General features: G+C 45.4%; 1 long non-coding RNA gene across 1 annotated transcript; it reads right to left on the bottom strand.

The window, feature by feature from the left end:
* Positions 1 to 451: 451 nt before the first annotated feature.
* On the bottom strand, positions 452 to 14,833 carry LOC111098461. The gene is made up of 3 exons (XR_005368358.1): positions 13,591 to 14,833; positions 12,721 to 12,979; positions 452 to 638 (listed from the first exon to the last, which is right to left on the bottom strand). It is a non-coding gene; the product is annotated as an uncharacterized LOC111098461 (long non-coding RNA).
* Between the last annotated feature and the right edge of the window lie 58 nt (positions 14,834 to 14,891).

Raw genomic sequence — 14,891 nt, 5'->3', positions numbered from 1 at the left:
TTGCTCAAAACTTAGGTTAACTATTAGAAGGAATTTAAAATGGTAAAAACTTTTTTTTTCTGAAATTTTGACACTTGACTAACAAAAAAAAATGTACGCATCCTAAATATACCATAATATAATAAATGTGACGACTCAAATATGCTATAACTAGATGTGAAACCTTACATTGCTATCAATAATCACATATTAAAGCCCTTGCTGCCATGTATTGCCAAGTTTAAAGAAAAAAGGATGTTTAAATATATTTATTTGTATGTGTATAAGAATTATTCTTATGATTGTACATGTTTCTCCTGCTGTCTGAACATAAAGTGTCTCTATGAAACCTTTCATAAGGCAAAAAAGAGCATAAAGCAAAGAAGCAATCACCATGAATCTGTAATGGAAGCTTTTTTGGGCATTCCCAGACCCCAAAAATAATCTCTCATAGGCTTTTCTGATACCTTAGGATACATCTTGTTAATAGATGTGTAAAAGGAATGAAGGTAAAGCACAGATGTTCACAGACACAGTTCGAAGTTAGGGTGGCTTGCTGATGAGATGCTGAGTGTAGGTCCAGGGGAAGGACCTGGCGGGGTGTTCTCACACTCAGGGTCTGCGCTGCCTCTGTAACAGTCAGTCCTCTGCAAAACACGCTGCAAAATAGATGTTGAATACGATTTTACTTTTCACTTTTTTTCATAAAAGCAAAAATCCCCCTTTGGACTTTTTAGTTAGCGAAAATAGATACTAATAATATAGGTCTTTTGTAATCATGAAGTGGCTTATTGTAAAGTTTCCAAAAAAAAGGGGGGGGGGCTGTATTAAACAAATTCTGAGTTCTGACAATGTGCCAGACATTGATGTGTGAGACCCAGAACCCACCCTTGGCTTCAGGCTCCACTGGGTATCACTTCTTAGCTTTGCGATGATTTGTTAAGGAAATGAATGATATTTACATTTAAACTCATTTTTATGCCTGCATGATTGAAACCTGAGTCCTCTTGAAATAGTTCTTACTACTTTAGCATTTGGGCGACAGAATGAGTCTGTGTCCTGATTGAATATTGATAGACTCATATAGTCTTAGATCATTCTTCATTCAAATCAGATTGACTGAGGTTGAATCCATTTGCCACCACCCTCTAGATCTGAGCCTTGTACAAGTTCTTTCCTCTCAGCTTCTTTCCTCTTCAGAAAATAAAGGACTAAATAAATTTATATTAGCGGAATCATAGGATTTTTTAATGAAATCATGTGAGTAGTCACTCCATCACCTATTACATCATGAATTCTCAGATTATATTATTTTCAAGACTTATTAACTCTTAGAAGAAGTGCGGTGGAAAGAATGGAATAATGAGGAGAAACAGGCAGGAAGTATGGATGAACTTTGGAAATAACTTTGAGGCACATGGAGTATTGGATTCCGCGGTTGGGGGATTGGGGACGACATTACCAAAAATTCCTTAGAGCAGATGGATTTGGCTTTGGCCTTAAAGACAGGATTTTGCTCTGTGAAAGAGTGGAAAACGGGCATTTTCAGGCACAAGTATCGTTTTTGTGGATACAGCTATGGCTAGATCATATGCCCATGTGGGGGAATGTTTTATTTTAAAAAGGTGGTTTTATGAATCTTTTTGGTTTAAAAAAGACAATGTTTATGGTATTGTTAGTGGAGGTATTGGCTTTTCTTTATTTTTAAGGTTTCTCTTCTTGCCTCCCCTTTTCCCTTTCTTTCTCCACCCCCCCTCCCCCGCCCCCTTGCCCTAAACTAAGGCTAAGTCAGTTAGCCTAAGACTAAGACTGTCCTCTAAATTAGCCGGGGCCTGGATGCATCAGGTTAAAAACAGACAGATTAATTCACCTGGTTTGTAGTGCTGCAGTTTAAATTTATGCTCAAAACTCTTGTGGGTATGGAATGTGTGACGAGTTTTTAGCAATATAATTTAAAAGATTTGGTAAATAGTTCTTGCTCAGGTCTCATAGCCCTTGAATGCCTGGTCACTCCGGATTAGTCCTGACAAAAACTTTGACAGCATCTTAAGGAAAGGACCCCAGGGCTCTCCCTCCCTCTGGTACAGTCTAAGAGAGGTAGCCTTGTTTAGAAACAAGAACACTTGCAGAATTGTCATTTCTCCCATTGTGAGATGAAGCACATTCTTTTTAAGGGAAATTTTCACCTTCCATACAATGGCACTCCTCCAACTTCAGCTTCTTCTCCATCTGGGGCTGTGCCTTCTTGCAATGGATGAAATGACCCTGGAATCATTTGCATGTTTGGGACGGGAGGCAGCCTCCATCGTGGTGTCCCATGGCCCTTGCCTCCCGATACTCATGTCCTTGTCTAATACCCTCCCGTTGAGTGTGGACTGGATTTACTGACTGCCGGCTGCCAAACAAAATGTGGAAGTTATGGGACGTCATTTCTGTGATTAGGATATTAACAAGATCATGGTCTCCGTTTTTTGGGCATCTAACTGAAAGTGAAAGGAATGGGGCAAGAAAAAGGCCTGGTCCTATCATGGTAGGTAGGAGAAGTAAAATCCCTGAAGAGTGGAGAGCAGAGACAGGGGCAGGCAGCACTGTTACTTCAGGAGTAGGTTTAATTCTGAGCATCTAAATGTGGAAGAAGATAAAAAAAAAAGTATCTTAATTTACAGTTTGTATACTTGCACGTCCTATGAGTGATGTAGTCTCTTGCCATTTAAAAAGTCAATATATTAGCTTTTGTAAACCTTAGTTCTCTCATCTGTAGAATGGGGATCACGTTGGCTGAACCCACCGTAAGATTTTTGTGAGGATCAGGTTAAGCAACGTGTGAAGAAACACATGGCACACTCAAGACTGATATGGAAATTCATCTGAAGCTCAATAATGGACAATGTGTTGTGCTAGGTAATGTTTATTGGATTATTTCCAGTCTGCTTACCTCAATTTCCATACAAGGCAATTTCAAATACCCTGTTCCAACTTTGCCTTCATCGTGTCTTGGTTAGTAAAGTTAAATTTAATTCCATTTGCTTCTGTGTTAGAAGTGCAACCTTATCTTTATCCCTGTGTGGAAGTTCATATTAATATGTAATGCCTGGTAGCTCAAAACTCACAGCTATATGAAAGGCTGGAAATCTTTAATTTCGTTCTAGACCTTGATGCTATATTGATGCCAGGGCTGTATGCCAGCCAACTGTGACAATTATTTCTGTTTAATTTTCTAATTTCAGTCAGGACTACTTAGCTTGCCAATGAAGTCCATCAGTGTCAGAAGCCAAAGCAGTTACTTATGAGCAGTAATAGCTTGTAATAGTTGCTTTAATGCCCTGGGGGAAGTAAAAGCCTCTATGGGCTCTTCAATAATTAATACAGATTTATTTATGAATTTACTAAAGCAAAAAACACATGGGGCCTAGAAGAGGGGTTGGCACATGGTAGGTACCAAAATGTTTGTTGACAACATATGGGAATAAATAAATAACTGAAAGCTAGGGCATCTACATGCATTATTTTCTAAATGGGACTCTCTTTTTTTTTAAGATTTATTTATTTATTTGGGAGAGACAGAGAGAGAGAGAGACAGCTCGTGAGCAAGGGAGGGGCAGAGGAAGAGAGAGAGGGAGTCTCAAGCAGACTCTTCACTGAGCACAGAGCCTGGCATGGAGCTCGATCTCACAGTCTGAGATCACGACCTGACCCAAAACCAAGAGTCAGATGCTCAAGTGACTGAGTCACCCAGGTGCCCCTAAACTGGGATTTTCTTGAGTCAAAGAGAGATCTATCAGTGAAAGTGACATAAACAGATCCAAGGTGAAACAGGATGTAAATTCATGCTCATAAATATGGTACTTTCTGTAGTCCATGCCTTTTAGTCATCAGATAACTGTGCTTTATGAAACCCAAATAATTAAATAATATGGACTATTCCCTTTAGAGCTAGTGGTTACTCTGAGAACTCAAAAATTGACAGGTAAGAAAAAGATGTGGGAAACAGTATGGAGGTTCCTCGAAAAGTCAAAAATAGAGCGACAGTATGATCCAGTAATATTCCACTACTGGGCATTTTCCCAGAGAAAACAAGAAAATTAATTCAAAAAGATATATGCACTCCTCTGTTCCCTGCAGCATTATTTTTAATAGCCAAGAAATGGGGACGGCTCAAGTGTCCATTAATAAATGAATGGATAAAGAAGATGTGGTACATATATGTTCTTTTAATATTAGCCATTAAAAGAAAAATGAAATTTTCATATTTGCCACGACAAATGTCATGGGTATACCTAGAGGATATAATGCTAAATGAAATAAGTCAAACAAGGAAGGACAAGTACCATATGATTCCACTTATATGTGGAATCTAAAAAACAAAACAAAACAAAAAAACACACAGGCTCTTCAACACAGAAAACCTGGTGGCTATCAGAGGGGTGATGGGTGGGGATTTGGGTGAAAGAAAGAGAATTGAGAGGTACAAGCTTCCATTTACAAAATAAGTCACAGAGATGAAAAGTACAGGGCAGGAATTGACATTTATGATTTTCAGGTGTTCCGGCTTTCAAAGGTAGCTCTAAATTTATTATGTAGAACAACATGATGATCATCATTGTATGAAATGAAAAAAAAATTTTTTTTGAAAGATTTTTTTAAATTTATTTGTGAGAGAGAGAGATTGGCAGAGACACACAGAGAGAAGCAGGCTCCATGCATGGAGCCCAATGTGGGACTGGATCCCAGGACCCTGGGATCACGCCCTGGGCTGAAGGCAGACACTGAACCGCTGAGCCACCCAGGGACCCCTGAAATAAAAGTTTACCTGAGTAAATTGAAAGATCAAATTGGCTTTATTCAATGATTTGTGAACCAGGCAGGATCCTATCTAACAAATAGAAAGGAGCTTCATCAAGCTGCAGAAGAGGAAAGGCTTTTAACGGCAGAAGGGGAGCACACAAAAAAGGAAATTATTAGCACAGAATGCATTGTTTTAGACAAGGTTGCCCTCCCAAAAAGGAAGGAAAGAGATATATCAGTAGATTACCCTCCAGGGCTGACTAGGAAATTTGGGGTTGGCTGATTCAAAACCACATTTCTGGGAGTAGTTGAAGCTGCAATTAGGTTACATAGTAAGTCTTGGTGGGCTTTAGCATCAGTGACTCCATTTGGGACTGCTGTCTCCTTTTTAACAATTTTAACTGAACATCATTGAAAATATCTAAAATTCAACTTAAAAACAATTTATAGAGAGCTCGACTTCAAATCTTTGGGCAGTGCACGCTCACGGGATGAGTGAAGCATAAATCTTCAAAGCCATCTAAACGTTTTGCACATTTTCATGATTAGTTAAATCAATTTGAATATAGGTTTCCAGGGGCTTGGTAATCAAATTATTCAAAGAAACAACTGTTCCAGATAAAAAAGAAAATTTAATCTTCCACTACAGATGTTTCTTTTGGGGTCTTTCCTGATCAATAAATTTCATTCCAGGAGAAATAAACACCCTAATTAGTGCTAATCCTTATTTTCTTTTTAAAATATTGCTCTTGTTACACAATTTATACATTTGATGGGTAAATTTGCAACTGAAAGTTAGAGGGCTGTGTTGATTTGGGGTTGAACAATTTGCGGAATACAGTTATTTCGTGACCATTTTGGTAAACTGCAGCCAGGATATTACCTAATTATGGAGCAGTCCAAAACTCTGCTCCTAGAGGGGAAGGAAATATGGCACCGTGGGCCTTTAAATCCTGAGGCTCTACAACTAAAATCACTGGCACTATTGAAATAGGCAGTGGAAATTCCACCACCTGCCACTTCATGCTTACAATTTCAAGTGGTTTCCATATTTTAATTATGAAAGGCAAGTACACGTAGAATTATCAGTGACATTAAAATCTTATTTTGTATAATCAGCTGCGATCACAGTTTAATGATACTTTCCTCCTACAGCAAATATGACTTTTTTTTTCAAAGTCTCGATTCCATCTCAGTTCAACGGACGTTTCTATTGCTGCCCACCTTACTTTTGCTTTTTGACGTCATACCTTTAATACAAAGGGACATTAAACATCTTTCCAGAGCAACTTACCCTACTCATCACATTTTAATTATCCAATTCCTTTGTTTTGTAACAGGCAGACTGTACTGCTCACGCTTATTGCAGTCGAGGTATCTCCACACTAATATTTCCTCGGAGTGTTATCTTCTATGGTACAGAGGAGCTCAAACTCGGAGTTATTTGCGGGCCCTGAAAATTCTTTCTTGAATTTTCTTTTTTTTTTTTTTTTTTTTAGATTTTATTTATTTATTCATGAGAAGAACATAGAGAGAGAGAGAGAGAGGCAGAGACACAGGGAGAGGGAGAAGCAGGCTCCATGCAGGGAGCCTGACGTGGGACCCAATCCCGGGACCCTGGGGTCACGCCCTGGGCCGAAGGTGGTAGCGCTAAACCGCTCAGCGACCCAGGCTGCCCTCCTTCCTGAATTAAATATGCCTCAATGGAGTTACTGATATTGAAGGTGTATTGATGATTTCAAAGTACTGTCTTCATTTTAAACTAAGTCAACAACAAAAATCAGCTGGGCAACTCCTCTAGTTAAGGCCTTATTTGGCACTTACAAATTAGGTGCTATTTGAAACATTTTATGTACTAAACCATTGGGTGACAAACTACATCTCAGGAAGCCAACCCAACCCCACTGCTTGTTGCTTGTTTTTGTAAATAAAGTTTTATTGGGACATAAGCACCCCATCAGTTTTCATACAGTCTATTGCGGCTTTTACACTGCAGTAACGGGGTTGCCTCGCTGCCACAGAGACCCCAGGTCTAAGGAAGCCCAAAATATTCACCATTTGGTGCCTTGCAGGAGTTTGCCATTAGAACTTTTGATCTCCTGGGCATCGCTCTCACCCGAATTTCTGTTTTAAAGATGAAGAAAATGGGCTGATGGGAGGTTAAGTAACCTGTCCAAGGTCAGACGCTGCTAGGAAATGGGGAAGCAGGGTTCGACCCAGGCAACTGGCTCTGCAGTCCCCGTTCTCAACTCCCCTGACCTGCGCCTCAGCGGGGAATTGTGTTTGCTGCCTATGAAGGAGCAATTATTCAAACTTATTTCTGTCAACAGAAATTGGGCATTGACAGTGTTCTCCCCAACATATCAAATGCCTTGCCAAAGTGGGCTGATACAGAGCCTAAGGTTCAACCTCTGGTCACTTTCTGTTTGTAGAGATTTCAGACAGTAAAATCCCCCCCTCCCCTTTGTACTACAATGCAGAACTTCTCCTAGGGAGTCTGAAGAACTTGATATGAATGTTATGCATGGCGTGGAGTTGGCCAAAGACAAATAACAACAAATAAAGAGATTATAGAGGGATTCTGCGTCCTCAGATGTGTTCTTGTCTGTCCTCTACAGCAGTCACAGGAGGCATTTGGAAAATGACGCTGATTAGAGGAGATAAGAGAGCATTCTGTCATCAGGACCAGAGTTTTAGATAATGACTATCACTTTTTTGGGGGTGGGGGGGGCTTTATCACTATTAAAACCATTCATCCAGACTCAATCCCTTTGGAAAATTAAAATTTTGCACTAATCAGAGCAGGTTTCCTGCAGCTGCCAGCGCATGATGGACTCCCCAATAACAGGCGGACGGATGTTCTTTTTCACACTTGGAGCAGGGTTCCCATGGCAACACTCCCTATCTGCACTCAAATGAAACTTCTCTTTTTCCCTTCAAGATTTTTTTCCCTTTTCTTCTCCTTACCTACCTTTTTTTTTTTTTTTTTTTTTTTTGTCAATTAAAAATAAGTACCTTGATCTTTGAGAGGCTAACACCTGCCAGCGGGCCCCAGCTCCCCATTTGCCCCAGAGGATGTCTAGAGGGAAAGCAATACAGGCGCCCACACACAGGGACACGCACGACATTTCACTGGACGCTGACCCTCATCTTTATGACATTGCACGAGGAACAGTCAGAACTAGCTGTGGACTGGGAGGATGACTGCGAGGGTTCAGACTTGATTCGGAATGAGCAACCTGGCCCAAGGTGGGGCCTGTGGGTTTTGCAAGCAGGCAGCAACAGTCTAGGGATTCTGCGGCCTGAGGGTGACGCAGGTCATGGGGGCTGCGCTGCGAGCTTGCTGTGCTCTGCACAGCGGTTCATGTGTCGCCAAAGCAGAGGTCCTGGGGGCAGGGCCTGGCCTCTCCTAAAGGCCTGAGCCACTTCTGGTGAACATCAAGCTCCCTGGAAGAAATCCAGGCCATGGTGGATTTGCCAGCATGGGTTTCCCTAGAAAGTAATCAAGAGAAAAAAAAAGAGAGAGAGAGAAAATAAAGACAAAGAGAGAGGGGGGAGTTAGCTGATGGATGGAGAAGTTAGGCCTTGCGGATACCAACCACAATGAATAAACCACAACCAAACGCGGCGGCGTGGGCCCTTCCGTGGGTGGCTGCCCACCGGGCCCTCCTGCCACTGGCTGCCCACCCGGGCCTGTGCAGTCTCTGCTACTTGGCAGAGCTCACTTCCATCTTCCAACGTGTGTGTTTCTTTTCTTCTCTATTATCATTATTATATTTATTGAGAATGCACTTGTGGAGACACTGGCTAATGATAAACATGGAGCTTCGATTCTGCATGGCCTTGAATATTTTCTGAGGATTCACGTCTGCTGCATCACCCCACAGAGGCATGGTTGCAGGAATCTCACGGTGATACTGGGATCTTTTATCTACTGTGTGGGAAGCGCTGGGTGGCGGCTGCAGAGGCCTCTGGACCAGCAGCTTGAGCTGTGGAAGCCCCGGCGAGGTAGCAGGGCCCACCCTGATGCCCCGGCTGAACGCGGGCCCAGGGGAGGACCCAGCTCAAGACAGCCACACACCCTAGCTGCCCAAGGGGTTACCTGGTACCATAAAAGGAAATTCCATACGTTTCCATCCACCCCCTCCCTATGCAATCCCCCTTGAACTGGATCCCCACCCCGGCCGGCCTCAAGGCCAGCTATCTCTGGTTGTCCCCCCTTTGGCTTCTTCACATCACATTCAACAACCTTCCAGCTCCTTGCTTCTGCCCCAGGCGAAGTCTTGCACCCCCTGGGCTGCAGATCCCCATCAGATGGGGAGACCTCATCAGGCGCCAGATTGTCCTGGGAGCAGGGGCTCCTCGGTGGCTGTGAGCTTGAAGGAATCAGTGGTACAGATGGGGGGCGGGGGGGCGTGCGTTGTGCACACGCTGTCTCCTGTCCTCTTTGCTGCCCACCAATGAGATGGATATTTGGCCCATTTTATAGATAAAGAAACAGATGCTGAAGAAGATCGAAGTACCTTGTATCCTCAGGAAGCTGCTGGAAATAGACTGCAGCTTAGAGGATTTCAGGTATTTTAGTGAGGACGCATCCGGGGGCTCCATCGGTGAAGCGCCTGCCTTGGGCTCAGGCCATGACCTCGAGGTGGGACCCAGTCCTGCATCCCGCTCCTTGCCCGGCAGGGGCCCTGCTTCTCCCTTGGCATCAGCCTGCTGCTCCCCCTGCCTAGGTTCTCTCTCTCTCTCTCTCTCTCTGTCAAATAAATAAATGAAATCTTTAAAAATATATATTTTAGTGCAGGGACTCCTTACAGAGGTGTGAGAAGAATCAAAAAACTTAAGTTCCCATTAACTGGCAGAAGCAGGCAGGCAGTTGGAGCCCTGGGCGCGGCCTGGTCAGGCTGCTCCTGGAGAACAGGCCCCGCGGTCTCGCGACGGCCGCGGTGGGGACCGGGTGCTGCCTACTTGCAGGCTGGCGAAGGGTGGGCCTCAGTGACAGCACCCGCTCCTGTCCTATGGGAACCAGGGGGCCCAGTGCGTGACAGCAGGGGCGACAGCCCACAGCGGCCACCACGGGCAGGGGCAGGCCAGGAGCCTGGGCCCAGCTCGTGCAGCCCGTGGCCTGACGTGGCGGCCTGCACCTGCCGAAGGAGCTTCCCCAGGCGGCGACCTGCACTTGCCGAAGGAGCTTCCCCAGGCGGCGACCTGCACCTGCTGAAGGAGCCCCCCAAGGCGGCCTGCACCCGCAGAAGGAGCCTCCCGAGGCGGCAGACTGTACCTGTTGGTGCAGGTGCTTCCAGAGGCGCCCAGGACTCAGGGCCCATTAGAAGACGATCAGGAGCTCTTCCCAGGGTAGTGGCCCCTCAGCCTCCGCCCCCGGCCCCCAAACTGTTCCCAAACACCAGGGGCCTGCACCCTCTGCCCTCCACCCGGCAGGTGCACAATGGCCCCTCCTCACCCCCTGGGCCTGTGCCCCAGCTTTACCCAAACCACCATTTAGCACCAAAGATGTGCCAAGAATTCCTGCTTGGCCTTCGCCTTCGAATCTGACATCTTTCCCCCTTCAGCTCACCATGAACTCTTCCTCCTGGCTCTCTCCCTTTCCCTCCCGACGGGCGGTGGTGTCCCCGGGGCGGTGGGGGTGGGGTGGGGGGGTAGGGACACCTGTGGGGGGACCCTGGGCGGGGAGGCCACTGGGGGGACCGGGGCGCAGAGAGCAAGGACACCTGCACCCAGGCTGGGGGCGCTGCTATCCTGGGGTGTAAGCTTGGGTCCCACAGGACGTATGGAGGTTTCTTAAAAGTCAAATCCTTAGGGCAACCGAGGAAAGCAGCAAGGTCAAAGTACCGACATCCGTCTTTGGAAAAGGGTCCAAATCTTGTCCTGGAGGCCTGAGCCCCACCCGCGCTCTTTCCCCCGAGGGCCTCAAGGAGCGGAGCCTTGGGTAGGCGCGCAGGCGGCCTGCGCTTCTCTCCCTCATCCCTAAGCAGGTGCGCCCACTAGCAGGGGGCCCAGAAGAGTGCACACGGAGGCTTGGAGGGGCAGAGGCCGGCTGGGGGCGAGGAAGTCACTACAAAGGAAAGGAATAGGCGTGTTTCAGAAAAGGTCGCCTTCCCCTGGGGTGCCCTCCTTCTCCTCCTGGGGATGGAAGTCCCTGGGCCTAACCTGGGAGTCGAGGCTGGCGCTGCCATTCGTGTGGGTGTTGTGCTCGGTGGAGCCCCACTGGGGGCCTCCCGCTGGGGCCTGCTGCTTCTTCTCACCAACAGTCTTAAATATATACCAACCCAGCCCCCAAATTTGTGAGATCAAAATAAATTTTTTATTTTTTCCTTTTTTTTTTAAAGATAGATAGATTGATTTGAGAGCGAGAGAGCGCGAGCACAAGCAGGGGGAGTACAGGCAGAGAAGCAGGCTCCCTGCTGCAGGGAGCCTGAGGTGGGGCTGGATCCCAGGACCCTGGGGTCACGACCTGAGCTGAAGGCAGGTGCTTCACCCACTGAGCCACCCAGGTGCCCCGAAAGACACTTTTCTAAACCCTTTATATAGGTAGAAATAAAATTATGTGCTGTTCAACCGCACAAGAAAAAACACAGAATTCTCTTTCTATGCTCTCTAGAGAGGATGCTATTATTGAAATCCCCTCCATATGAAAAGTGTGCAGGAGGGATAATGTAAGGGAGAAACACTGAAGACACAGTTAACACAAAAATATGCTTTTACTCCCCCCCTATAGTTGGTGATATTTGTGGCATTTATCGTGAACATTTCTTTAAGAATTTGTCCTGTGTCCAATTTAGTGATTCAAGGTTTCGTTTTATTTTATTCTTTTTTATTTTTTAAAATTTTTATTTATTTATTTATTTATTTATTTATTTATTTATTTATTTATTTTTGATTCAAGGTTTCCACGCAACACCTGATGTTCGTCACGGCCAGTGCCCTCGTTAGTCCCCATCACCTACCTCACCCCCCCCCCCTTGCCCTCTGGTAGCCATCAGTTTGTTCACAGGGAAATGTTGACTCGCTGACTTGTATATTTGAAGCTCCTATGACTGTACGTTAACTAACTGGAATTTATATAAATACTAAAACAAACAAATGCATTGCAATCGGAAGCATATGGACGTGTAGAATTTTTGTAGAGAAAGTGTTCTTCAGAGGAAACCCATAAAACATTTTAATTTTTTGAATAATAATAATAAAAAAGACCCCGTCCTCTGTGTTCTTAAAATGCATGACTTAGTGTGGTTTCAATGCGAATCAGTACTTGCTTTCCTACCTGATTTTGTGCATATAGTTTTGTATTCTTCTTCTCTGAGGGGTTACTCACAGTTTCAGGCCTCTGCGGACATGAGGCGCCCCTCCTCCTGAGTGAGCCCACACGGAACAGAGGGACCCGAGGGTCACAGGAGGACGTGAACGGTGACCAAGAGTGAGAAAGACACAAGGCCAAGCCTATCATCCAAGGTCACGACGCCACGGAAGAGTGAGGTCAGGGGTCAGACCCCAAAGTCCCTGATCCTAGAGCACTTGCTCTCTCCTCCCATCTCCCTAGAGCTCCGGGAGAATAGAGAAAAATCACTGGGACTGGCGGGGGGGGGGTGGGGAGATTTAGATGGTCTTCCTTTCGGTTGGTCTCAAAATGGTAACATCTGATCGTTAGTTTTAGAGCCTATGAGAGGTAGTAAGATTTGGAGGATCATGAATTTAAAAAATGAAGTTATCAGTGTCTTTTAATCTCGGAACAATTATTTTTTATTCATTGTATGATCCGCATGGCTAATAGCTCGTTTCTGAAATAATTGGTTAACTGTAAACAAATCCTACATTTTGAGGCTATTACTGATTAATAAAGGGGGATGATTATTTTCAAAGACATTCTTTGACGTAGCCTGGGTTTAAAAAAACGAGTCTAAGAAATGTTCAGAATAGAATAAAATAAAAATAAATTACCAGTCGAGGTTTATTGTTGTCCTTCCCCTGTCTGAGAGCAGCACCGCATCCTGACACTGGTTCTCAGGCAAGCTACCTCGTGCTTTCAAGATCTTAAATTCAGGTACCACGGAACATCGCCTCCAGCTGTATATTCTGAAACACGCAGGATATTCCTCTCATGTCATGACTGGAAAAAATGCACATACTCTATGGATGAATTTCTGTGGATCTTATTTCCTTATTTGGGGCGTCTCCTTGGAGATAGTGATCTTTGGCACTGTAAAAAAGATAAATAAATAAAAGTAAGGCTAAGGAGAGCCAAAAGGAACATCTGCTAATGGCTCACGTGCCTGAATTCAGCGGCTGGATTATGCCCGTGATAAGGGTCATCACTTCCTGAGCCGTGAGAACTCCTACTTCACCTGCATGCATTTAGCTCCGTTATCAACCCAGGACGTATAAATCGCATTTACAGCTACAATAGCAACTGAAGCAAAATGATGATTGTACCTAAAACAGTACAACCAGGGATCACCATGGTTCTGAAGGTCCTATGGAAAGGAAATAAGGCGAATTAGGCTATTCGTGTCTATCTGGATGGTCTTCTAGAGGATCCCATACCCTTTCACATTTCATGGACCCCCACATGAGCCACGAACAATAGGAAGGCGTCACAGATGCTTCACACACCTGGCAAAGACGTCTTCTTTTGCCCTCCTATCCATCCTCCTTTTCCTTCCCTAGTATTAGAAACTTTGCATTTTAGCTAAACACACAGCTGCCCCAGAACAAAGCCAATGCGACTCAGATTACATCGCAGCCACGCAGCTGCCCTTGGAAATATGTTCTTATCAATGAATGAGCTGTGAGTGGAGCTGATGTACGCACTTGGCAGAGGTCAGAACGGAGCCCCTCATGTCAAGCAGGGGCCTGTGTCAGCCAATGACGCAAGCGGTTAAGGTACTGCAGCTAGGAGTCCAGAACCAGCTGACATTCCAGGATTTGGTGTCGCCTCAAGTACCAGGTTCTTGGCCATGCTTCTTCGAAGAATGAAGAGGGAGCCCAGATGAAGAGTGGTGGGCACCAAAGCAAAGTTCATTGAGCTCCTAGAGACGGAGGGGAGTCCAGGAGGGTTGCCCTATGAGCTTCCAAGTGTAGGGACTTCAGTGGGGTCTTTTGTGGAACTCTTAAGCCACCAGGATGTGCTGAGTCAGGCCAATCAGGGCTTTGGTCACATCTCTGTCTACCTATTGGGTTAATGTCCATGTGCTGATGGTCCTTTTTCGCTGACATCTGGGCGCTGAGGTCCTAACTGCTCCTTTTCTGTGACAGTGACAGATGCTTTGTGGTTAGTTTTCTTGTTTTAGGGATCTCTGGGTGGCTCAGCAGTTTAGCATCTACCTTCAACCCAGGGCATGATCCTGGAGACCCAGGATCAAGTCCCACATCAGGCTCCCTGCATGGAGTCTGCTTCTCCCTCTGCCTGTGTCTCTGCCTCTCTCTCTCTCTCTCTCTGTGTCTCTCATAAAAAAAAAAAATGTTAAAAAAATTCTCATTTTTGGATGTTTTGCCAAAGTCATTTCTGCACAGGCTGCAAAGCAGAAGGCCAGGGTGGTCCTGTCCAAGCTGTGGTGCAGGATATCCATGCTGTTTGATCTCAACTGTCCCAACTCCATGCTTCCTTGTTGGGAACCCGGGCCCTGACTGCCTAACTGTGCAACCAGCTCCTAACACTGACGCCCTACAATTGGTTAGGGGAAAAACCAGAGCACAACTTGGACAGGGGTTCGAGCCCAATTAAATCCCTTTAAAAAGGAGAGGATTTGGCCAGCCAACCGTCAGGCTCTTGAGACCTGACCCTTCTGTGTCTGACCACTTAAAAAACGCAACTGCCGCTGAAGGCTCTGCTCCATTCATCTCCAAATGGAACCAAGGTCCTTCACTGCTTGAACGTAAGAAGCAGCAAGTGCCAAGAGCTGACCCGGACCAGACGGAGGTCTTATCTCGACTGTGCACCCATAGACTGACTTCGGATCTGGGTCATTAACTCCCTGCACCCTCCTGTCATCTTGTTTGTTGTGTGGCTTGTCCTCTGTCCCATTGCGTGTGCTGTGTAAGAGGCCGAGCTTAACCACACGGGGAAATGTCATTGCATTTGGAATCCTGGCCCTGCTTTATAATTGTGACTT

This window comes from Canis lupus, chromosome 13, assembly GCF_011100685.1.
Source record: "Canis lupus familiaris isolate Mischka breed German Shepherd chromosome 13, alternate assembly UU_Cfam_GSD_1.0, whole genome shotgun sequence".
Classification (NCBI taxonomy): Eukaryota; Metazoa; Chordata; class Mammalia; order Carnivora; family Canidae; genus Canis; species Canis lupus.
This window is presented reverse-complemented; position numbering and strand designations above follow the sequence as displayed.